Below are 11,358 nucleotides of genomic sequence, written 5' to 3'. Positions count from 1 at the left end.
TGCTCATGGCTCTGGTAATTGTCCTTTCCTAGGAGGATTGCATCATCCCCTCCCCCTTGAAGAGGATTTGACCTCAAATCTGTTGGTTCCTCCTCCTCTATATCAGCTCCACCTGCAAAAGGAATAAATCAGAAATATTAAAAGTGGTGCTGATCCATACTCTCTTGGGAGGTCCAACCTATAGGCATTATTATTGATCCTCTCCAAGACCTGAAAAGGTCCATCCCCTCTTGGGCTAAGCTTGGATTTCCTTTTAGTAGGGAATCTTCCTTCCTAAGATGGAGCCAAACCCAGTCCCCTCATTAAGAACTAGCTCCTTTCTTCCTCTATGCCCTTAGTTAATAACCTTTGTTTGGTTCTCTATTTGGGTCTTAACCTCTCATGCAACTTTTTTACAAACTCTGACCTAGATTCCCCTTCTTTATGTATAAAAGAAGTGTCAAGTGGGAGGGGAATGAGGTCTAAGGGTGTTAAGGGATTGAATCCATAGACAACCTCAAAAGGGGATTGCTTGGTGGTTCTATGAACCCCCTATTGTAGGCAAATTCTACATGAGGAAGATACTCATCCAAGACTTATGGTTGCCTTTTAGAAGAGCCCTTAAAAGAGTGGATAAAGACCTATTCACTACCTCTGTTTGCCCATCAGTTTGTGGATGACAAGTGGTAGAGAAAAGAAGCTTAGTTCCTAGCTTAGCCCATAATGTTTTCCAGAAGTGGCTAAGGAACTTAGCATCTCTATCTGACACAATGGTCCTAGGCAAACCATGGAGTCTCACAACTTCCCTAAAAAGAGTTTTGAGATATGGGAAGCATCATCCACCTTGTGGCATGGTATAAAGTGTGCCATCTTGCTAAACCTATCCACCACTACAAAGATAAAGTCTACACCTCTTTGGGTTCTAGGGAGCCCAAGGACAAAGTCCATACTAATGTCTACCCAAGGTGCAGATGGAATGGGTAAGGGTGTGTATAGCCCATGAGGCATCACCCTAGACTTGGCTTGTAAACAAGCCACACACCTAGTGCAATGCTTATGGACATCTTTCTTCATATGGGGCCAATAGAACTTTTCTTTGAGTAAGACAAGGGTCTTGTCTATCCCAAAGTGGCCCATGAGCCCACCCTCATGGCTCTCCTTCACAAGTAATTTCCTGATGTTCCTTGGGGTATGCAAAGCTTTCCCTCTTTGAACAAATACCCCTCAGCCAAATAGTATCCATCTTGGGCCTTTTTCCCACAACTCTTGTAAATGGGAGAGAAATGTTCATCTAAAGCATACAAATCCCTAATGTTATCAAATCCTAAAATTTGAGCTCCTAGTGAGCAAAACAATGTGTGTCTCCTAGAGAGGGCATCAGCTACCACATTTGTTTTTCCCTTTTTGTATTTGATAACATATGGAAATTGCTCTAGGTACTCTACCCATTTTGCATGCCTTTTGTTTAACTTGCTTTGCCCTCTAATGAACTTAAGTGATTGATGATCACTATGAATGACAAATTCCTTGGAAACAAGGTAATGTTCCCAAGTTCGGAGTGCTCTTATTAAGGCATAAAGCTCTTTATCATAGGTGGGGTAGTTAAGGGTCGCACCATGAAGTTTTTCACTAAAATAAGCAATAGGGTGCCCACCTTGCAACAAAACAGCTCCAACTCCCACTCCAGAAGCATCACATTCTAGCTCAAAAGTTTTAGAAAAGTCAGGAAGAGCTAGAACAGGTGCCTTAGTAAGCTTTTCTTTGAGCAAAGCAAAGGCTTGCTCTTGTTTTTCACCCCAGGTAAATGCCACATTCTTCTTCACTAGCTCATTGAGAGGTGATGCAATTGTAGAGAAATTAGGAACGAACCTTCTATAGAAGCTTGCCAACCCATGGAAGCTCCTAATATCTCCCACACTTTTTGGGGTAGGCCATTCTTGGATGGCCTTGATTTTCTCAGGGTCCACTTGGACCCCATTTCTACCAACTACAAACCCTAAGAAAACTATATTATCTACACAAAAGTACACTTCTCTATATTTGCATAGAGGGTGTTTTTCCTAAGGACTGAAAGAACTTGCCTGAGATGTCCTAAGTGATCATCTAGGCTCCTACTGTACACTAAAATATCATCAAAATAAACAACTACAAATCTACCTATGAAATCCCTTAAGACATGATGCATAAGCCTCATAAAGGTGCTTGGTGCATTAGTGAGCCCAAAAGGCATCACTAGCCATTCATACAAACCAAACTTGGTCTTGAAAACGGTTTTCCACTCATCACCCTTTTTCATCCTGATTTGGTGATACCCACTTTTAAGATCAATTTTTGAAAAGATATTGGCACCATGCAACTCATCAAGCAAATCATCAAGTCTAGGAATGGGGTGCCTATACTTTACAGTGATGTTGTTGATGGCCCTGCAATCTGTACACATTCTCCACGTACCATCCTTTTTGGGCACCAACAACACTGGCACAGCACACGGGCTTAGGCTCTCTTGGACCCAGCCCTTCTTCAACAATTCTTTTACCTGAAACTCTATCTCCTTAGTCTCCTGAGGATTAGTCCTATAGGCTGGCCTATTAGGAAGGCTTGCTCCTGGGACTAAATCTATTTAGTGTTCTATTCCCCTTAAAGGAGGTAGCCCAGGGGGTATCTCTTTGGGAAATATATCACCAAATTCATGTAAGAGTTCTTGGACCTTTGGGGGTAAGGTCTCAAATGTAGGAATTGTGGCAGTGCTAAGGGATGTTTCCATTGATAGGAAAAGGTAGAAAGATTGTTTAAGAAGGAGTGCTCTTTTAATATCACCTTTTGTTGCAAAATGATTTTCCTTCTTAACAATCTTCTTGGAGGAATCCTTTTCCTCTTTTTCCTTCCCCTTGGCCTTTGAAGACAAGGCCTTACTATCCTTCTTTTTATTTTGTTTTTCTAGTTTTTCTTCCTCATCCCTCTTATCTTTCATAGTTAGTTGATCTCTGGCCACCTGTGAAGGTGTGATGCAACACAAATTTAGTGCCAAGATGGGTGAGGGTAATCTCATTAGTTAGGCCATTGTAAATGATCTTCCTATCAAATTGCCACGGCCTTCCTAAAAGAATATGTCCTGCCTCCATGGGAACTATATCACAATTAACTTCATCCTTATATGTCCCAATGGAGAAAGGTACCTTCACTTGTTGGTTAACTATCATTTCCCCTTGCTCATTGAGCCATTTAAGTTTATAAGGTTTTGGGTGGGGAATGATAGTGAGGTTCAACTTGGAAACTAATCTTGTGCTACAACAATTGCAACAAGATCCACTATCCACAATGAGAGAACAAGTTTTATCTAAAATTTTGCATCTTGTATGAAATATGTTCTCTCTTTGGGATTGAGATAGATCACAAGATTGACCTCCCAGGAGCCTTTTAACCATTAAGAGGTCACCTTCTTCATGGGGGTAGACTTCTTCACTAAATTCTTCCCCTTTTGCTTTTTCACTTTCACTAGAGGAAGGTGAAGTAGTAGCCTTATCTTGGCTACTATAAATGTCTTGGCCCCTCATAATCATGGTTTTTGTGGTGGGGCATTGAGAGGCAATGTGACCTCTCCCAAGACATTTGAAGCATTTAATGTTGCTAGTCCTTTCTTGGGAACTAGTCTTAGGGGTGTATTTCTCTATGGTCTTACCCTTTTCTTCCTTGGGTTTTGAAGGTGTAGCCCCCAAAACTCCTTGGGCTTGGTCCTTCCTTGGATAAGAGTGAAAGCCATAAGATTTTGAAGAAGGCTTTCTTTTTAGTTGTTGTTCCACTCTTATACAAAGTTGGACTAGTTCATCTAGGTCCCTATATGGAAGGAGTTCAACCTTGTCCCTTACTTCCATATTAAGCCCACTAAGGAACCTCGCTATGCTTGTCCTTTCCTCCTCCCTAAGTCCAGCTCTTAAAAAGAGTAGTTCCATTTGTTGTCTGTATTCTTCAATACTCATACTCCCTTGTTTAAGCCTTTGGAGCTTGTCCATAAGCTCCCTTTCATAGTAGGGAGGAATGTGCCTCTTCCTAAGGGCACTCTTAAGATCATTCCAATACTCTACTGGAGGATCCCCATGAATCCTTCGTTCCCTAACAAGGGAAGTCCACCAATAGAGGGCATACCCTTGAAAGCTAAGGGTAGCCAATGGAACTTTTCTCTCTTCGCTAATATGATGGCAAGCAAAGAGTTGTTCAACCTTCATTTCCCAATCTAAGTAGGCCTCAACATTATCTTTTCCATGGAAATATGGAAGACTAATGTTATCCTCTTGAGGCCTTCTATCCCTTTCCCTTCTTTGGGAGTGATGTTTAGTATGTGAACTATGGCGCCCTCTATAATAGTCGCTTAAGTTCTTCACTTAAACTCTTGCAAGAGTCATGACTACTATAGGAGACATGTTTTTCACTTTTCATTTCTTTTATTATTTTTCTTCTTTCTTCCTCTCTTATTTTCTCTCTTTCATCTTGACTTGTTTCTTCCACTCTTTTTTTTCCTTTTTCTTTTCTCTCTTGTTTTTCTTTCCATAACTTGAGAGAACTCAACTCATCTAAGATTCTAGATAGAGGGTCCTTATGACTAGTACCCTCATCATTAACACTAGTTGAATGATGACTCGTGTTGGTTTCTAAGTTGTGGTTCTTTCTTGTTGGAGGTTTGAAAACAAAAGGTAAAAGAAACTATGGTTGAAACTAGCCAAAATAAACACTAAAAGAGGTGTGAAAGATAAGGTAAAAAAAAAAAAAAACTAATTGGTAAAATGCAAGCTATCTAGGCGATTTGACAATGGAAGGTAAAAGAAATAAGCTATGAAAGTAAGCAAGAAAAGTAAACTAGGTGAATCCTAAGAGTGTTTGGATGACCACATTCAAGGTTCCCAACAAAACACTCACTATCCTAAGCAAAAATTGCCTAAAATTATTACACACAAATGGAAGTTTGGTAACCTATTGGAGGCTCCCAACACACTTCCAATGAAAGGCCTTTTTGTTACAAAAACTTGAAAGCAATGAAGGTAAGTAAATTGCAAATTACAAAATTACAAAACGGTCCTCAATTTTGGTGGTTGTTCTCTCTTTGGTGATTCACTCAATTTGGAGTGCTTCTTAGTCCAATAGCTCTTAAGGTGGTTGGCCCCTTGCTTCTGGACTCAAATTCTTCAAGGGATGGCACCAATCCTCCTTCCAATTCCCTATATGGCAACCCACAAACAAGGAAACAAAGAGACAAGTAATAACCAAAGACCAAAAAAAAAATGAAATGAAAGCTAAACCAATGGAGTTTTAACAAGACAATTTTTCAAGGATTATTCAACAATTAAAGCAATGAGAAGGACATAGAAGCAAGCTAGGACTCAAAGAGAAACTTAGAATGGCTCTAGAGTAGAGTAAAAAAAACTGAAAAAAAAAAGACTCAACAAAACTCTAGCTTTGGCACTTGTCTTCACACTAATTTTGAATTGAAATTTCCAATTATAGAATAAATTTTGAGCCAAAACAACAAGCACCCTTCCCTTTCACCTTTTTTTTCTGGATACTGATTTTCCTGCCAACTTGTGCGATTTTTCGTATTTTTTCCTTTTATCCAAATCACTTGTTTCTTTTTTTTATAACTTTTTTCCAGATGTCTAGAAAATTCAGTAAAAATTTCAGCTCAAAATTCGAAGTAACCAATTCTCAGTAATTTTTACAAGTTTGTATGTCCAAGCTGCCAGCACCAGCGATTTGTTTCTTTAAGCATGGTATATTGATTGCCTTGGGCTTACTTTCAACCTTCCTATGTATGTTGAACTCACTAGGATTGTTTACCACAGTTTTAGGAGTTCAATATTCACTTAGGATCAACATTTCAGCCAGAAATTCAATCACCAAAACTCAAATTCACAATAGACACAATCATAAGGAAACCTAAAAGTTCAAGAAAAGGTTCACAATCAAAGACTCTCTAAGAATTTTGCATGAACATGTTAAGGACTAATTAACATGAAAGATTTGACTCAAATCAAATAATAGGCTAAAAGAATTTCATACACTCCTGAACAAATGAGTTAGACAAAGAAACAAGAAAATAAAATTCAGCACAACATAAAAAATCTTATGTGACAAGTTTCATGACTAGACATGACTTCTATGACAAAACTACAATAGGTGAACAAGTCACTCTAGATTTTTGAGGTTTTCTTATACTTTAATATTTTTGTAAGAATTTTATGGTTTAGGTTTCAGCCACAAAAAATAACAAGACAAAACTCAAAGGATCCTAAACTCAACACATTTCATGGTTCAAGAACAAGAACAAGAAATTTGAACCATAGAAAATCAAATCTAACTTCTATAGCAAGTTTAATCAGTGGAAACTCTAAAGAATCATGTTAACAACATTTAGAACAAGACATGTGAGGAGATACATGGAGAAAAATGAAGAAACAACAATGGAAGAGAAGGTAAAGAAAAAAAATTAATGGAGGTTTAAGGAGCACCTACTTGAAGCTCTTGTGCTCTGATTACCACTTGATGGAAGCTTGCTTGTGGAGCTTCTATGGAGGCTGGATCTTTGAGCTTCAATGAGGTCCTTTAATGGTGGTTTTCCACCATGGAGATGCAGCGGAAGACAAAGGAGAAGAGGGGAGAGGAGGCGCCATCCACTAGGGAATAAACCATGGAAGAAGGAGCTTCACCACCAAGATGAGCCTTGGATAAGAAGCTTGGAAGGATGCTTCAATGGAGGAAAAGAAAGAGGGAGAGAAAGAAAGAGGGGGGAGCACGAAATTAAAGGAAGAAAAAAAAAGGGAGAGAAGTTGAACTTTGAGTTGTGTCTCACAAGACTCTCATTCATCAAAGTTACAACAAGTGTTACACATGCTTCTATTTATAGACTAGGTAGCTTCCTTGAGAAGCTTTCTTAAGAAAACTTCCTTGAGAAGCTTTCTTAAGAAAACTTCCTTGAGAAGTTTCTTTGAGAAAACTTCCTTGAGAAGCTAGAGTTTAGCTACACACACCCATCTAAAAACTAAGCTCACCTCCTTGAGAAGCTTCCTTGAGAAGCTAGAGCTTAGCTACACACACCCATCTAAAAACTAAGCTCACCTCCTTGAGAAGCTTTCTTGAGAAGCTAGAGCTTAGCTACACACCCCTATAATAGCTAAGCTCACCCCCATGACAAAAAAACATGAAAATACAAAAAAAATCCTACTACAAAGACTACTCAAAATGCCCTGAAATACAAGGCTAAAACCCTATACTACTAGAATGGCCAAAATACAAGGCCCAAAATAAGAAAACAACCTATTCTACTATTTACAAAGAAGAGTGGACCCAACCTTGGCCCATGGGCTCAAAAATCTACCCTAAGGTTCATGAGAACCCTAAGGCCTTCTTTATCAACTCTAGCCCAATCCTCTTGGAGCCTCTTGCTCATGGCTCTGGTAACTGGTCCTTTCCTAGGGAGGATTGCATCAGAAGAAGTTGAAGTGTTTCAGAGAGTGAGTAGTGCTAAGAGTTTTGACGTAATAGGTTTTTATAGTGGACTTTTTGGCTTTTTCAAAAACGATCATTAGGCCCTCTTTTCAAAACTGACTCAGTATAAAGTGTTACAACATTTTGCTATGAAAAAACTACGTTTTTAAAAAAATGTATGATATGTTGTCCATATATTGAACATTGTGAGTGTGTATTAAAGTCCAGTGGACGATATGTCCTTGGATGCAACTGTGGACAACATATAAAGATTAAATTACTCATTTATAGAGATAGTTCCAAGTTGACTTCTTAACAGAATCAACCTTTCTTTAGTTAATGGTTTTGTAAAGATATTAGCAAGCTAATTATCAGTGGGTACAAACTGTAAGTCCCTATTCCATTTTGAACATAATCTCTTATAAAATGATATTTAATTTCTATATCTTTTGCCCTACAATGCAATGTTGGATTTTCAAAAGATTCATAGCAACTCCATTGTCACAAAAGATGGGGATTTTACTCTCATAGGCACTATAGTCTTCAAGCTGATTCTTTATCCAGAGAAGTTGAGCACAACAACAAGCTGTTGGCATATATTTTGCTTCAGTAGTGGATAATGCAGTTGAGCCTTGCTTCTTGCATATCCATTTAACTAAGTTGCCACCTATAAAGTGGCAGTTTCCACTTGTTCTTTTTCTTTCAACTTTATCATCAACATAGTCTACATCACAATAGTTTGTGAGTCTGAAACTTTCTTTTCTTTTGAACATAAGACCAAGGTTAGTAGTTCCAATTAGATATCTAAATATGTGTTTGGTTGTAGTTAGTTGAACTTCCCTCGGTTCTTTTTGAAATATTTCACATAGACAAACACTGAACATGATATCAAGTCTAGACGCAGTAAGATACAATAGTGAACAAATCATTGCTCTGAACTGAGTCCTGTCCATTTTTGTTGATTGCTTGTTCAGTTTAAGGTATATGGTGGGGTACATAGGAGTCTTCATCTTTTTTACATCACCCATGTTGAATTTCTTCAATAATTCTTTCACATACTTGGTTTGATGAATGTAGATGTCTTTTAGTGTTTTATTTTATTTGTAAAGAAAGAATTTTAGCTCTTTCATCATGCTCATTTAAAATTCAGTCTGCATCAACTTAGAAAAATCTTCACAAAGAATTTTATCAGTAGTACCAAAAATGATATTGTCCACATATAGTTGCATTAATAAAAATTGAGAATCACAGTATTTGTAACACCCTAAAACATTACTAATTATAAATCGATGTTTAATTGTATTTATTGTGTTATTTGACTATATGATTGACTTGAATGATTTGAGGTATGGTTTGAATTAGTCATGTGTGAATTTCTTGATGTGGATGTTGAGTTATGTGGAGTTTTGTTGAGCTAAGTTGAAATTATGAGATTTCAAATTTTTACCTACACCTATTTTAGTAAAATCGTGTGCCTGGATTTATTAACCGTTGGATCATCTTCAAAATGCTTTTGGAGGTTCCTAAGACAATTCTCCACATTCTAAACGTTGGGATTTACAATATAACATTTTGAGTACGAGATATGAATTTTGTTTACCGAAGCAGAAAAATTGGAGCTGGATTAGCTCGCCCAAGCTCACTTGGGTGAGTGATGCAGGCTTCAAATACGTCCAGCAGCGTAAAACAATCATCTTCTTCCTCTTTCCCTTCCCCTAAACCCTCCCCCCACACCCCAAAGCTCCTCCTCCACCACCACTAACCGCCGGTGACCGCCACGAGCCGCTTTTGCTTGTCATCGGATCACTGCACGGAGAAGAACAGTTTGATCGAAGCAGAATCTTCAAAACTCAACTCGAGGATTCGGTAGAGAATGAAGTCTCCAATCCTTCCTTCATGGTTTCTTCGAGGTAACCATGATTCTAAGCCTTCTCCTTGTTAGTTTGAGTCTATCTTTGCATCTCTTCTAACTTGGGAACCATTATTGGATGTTTTTACACTTCCTTTGAAAAACCCTTGAAAATGAGACATCTTTTTATAACATTGATGTTATTTTCATGACCTTCACGGAACCCCGGTCACATTGGCATGATCGGAATTTTAAAATGATGTCTCCTTTTAGTATAATCTGAAACACCCCTCAGCCCTTTATGTTTTAACAGGGGTATTTGACCCCAAATGTTGTCATTAACCTTGTTTCTGAAATCTATATTAAATTTCCTTCAATTTGGTATATAGAACCTTTCTTTTGGACTGATGAACGTGAACGAGAGGGGTCTCTGGGCGACGCAAAGAGAATCTGACGTAGAGCTCACGATAGGTGAGGGGAGTTTATTATGTTGGATCGAGTGGCCTCAGAATAATAAAGAAGGGGGGGTTGAATTAATTATTCCTAAACCTTTACTAATTAAAAATTTACTCTTCTAAGGCTTTTACTATGTTGTTAAGTGAATAAAGAGTAGAAGAGAAACTTAACCAAAAGTAAAAGCGGAAATTAAAATGCACAACGGAAATTAAAAGAGTAGGGAAGAAGGAGACAAACACACAAGAGTTTTTATACTAGTTCGGCAACAACTCGTGCCTACATCCAGTCCTCAAGCGACTTGCGATCCTTGAGATTTCTTTCAACCTTGTAAAAAACCTTTTACAAGCAAAGATCCACAAGGGATGTACCCTCCCTTGTTCTCTTTGAACCTAGTGGATGTACCCTCCACTAGAACTGATCCACAAGAGATGTACCCTCTCTTGTTCTCAGTCAAACCCAAGTAGATGTACCCTTTACTTGTACCAGAAAGGATGTACCCTCCAATGTGTTAAGACAAAGATCTCAGGCAGTTAAACCTTTGATACTTTGTGAATGGGGATACAAAAGAATTCTCAGGCGGTTAGTTCTTTGAATACTTTTGTATAAGGGAAAGGGAAGAATCAAAAGAATTCTCAAATTGTGTCATTTTGAATTCTTTGACAAGGGAGAAGGGAGACACAAAAGAATTCAGGTGGTTAGTCCTTTGTTCTTTTGGAAAAGGGAGAAGAGAGACACAAAAAGAATTCAGGCGGTTAGTCCTTGGCGAATTCTTTTTGGCAAAGGGAGAAGAGATGAAAAGAATGAATAGCACAAGTTTTCAAGGTTTAGAAAATCAGAAAAATTTGGAAAGCTTTTGGCACAAAGAAGAAGAAGTTCAAAGAGATTCAGAAATCAATGTGGAAAAATTGCTTTTGTAAAGAATGAATTGGAAAAGGTAGATGTGTGAAATGCAAAACAAAGCATTGCTTTTATAGACTCTTCATGTCTGGTCAAGAGAACCATTAGAAGAGTTATGACCTTTAGAAAAACTTAAAACCAATTTGAAAAAGTCAAAAACCATTTGAAGAGTTATTCAGAAACAATCACTGGTAATCGATTACCGAATCAGTGTAATCGATTACACAAAGCTTTTATGTGAAAGGATGTGACTCTTCACTTTTGAATTTGAATTTCAACGTTCAAAGGTACTGGTAATTGATTACCAAAACATTGTAATCGATTACAGCCTTTTTGAAATTAATTGGAACGTTGTGAATTCATTTGAAAACTTTTTCAAATTCATTTTGCTACTGGTAATCGATTACAACAATCTGGTAATCGATTACCAGAAAGTAAAACTCTTTGGTAATGATTTTGTGAAAACTTCATGTGCTACTCAATGTTTTGAAAAACTTTTTAATACTTATCTTGATTGAGTCTTCTCTTGATTCTTGAATCTTGAGTCTTGAGTCTTGAATCTTGATCTTGGTTATTCTTGATTCTTGTTTCTTGAAACTTGACTCTTGAATCTTAAATCTTGAAACTTGAAACTTGATTCTTGAATCTTTGCTTAACTCTTGATTCTTTGGCATCATCAAAATAACCTTGGAAGGTATTGCTTC

Source organism: Glycine soja, unplaced genomic scaffold (genome assembly GCF_004193775.1).
Source record: "Glycine soja cultivar W05 unplaced genomic scaffold, ASM419377v2 tig00028139_1_pilon, whole genome shotgun sequence".
Taxonomy (NCBI): Eukaryota; Viridiplantae; Streptophyta; class Magnoliopsida; order Fabales; family Fabaceae; genus Glycine; species Glycine soja.
The sequence above is the reverse complement of the archived record's forward strand: the minus strand, read 5'-3'. Positions refer to the sequence as shown.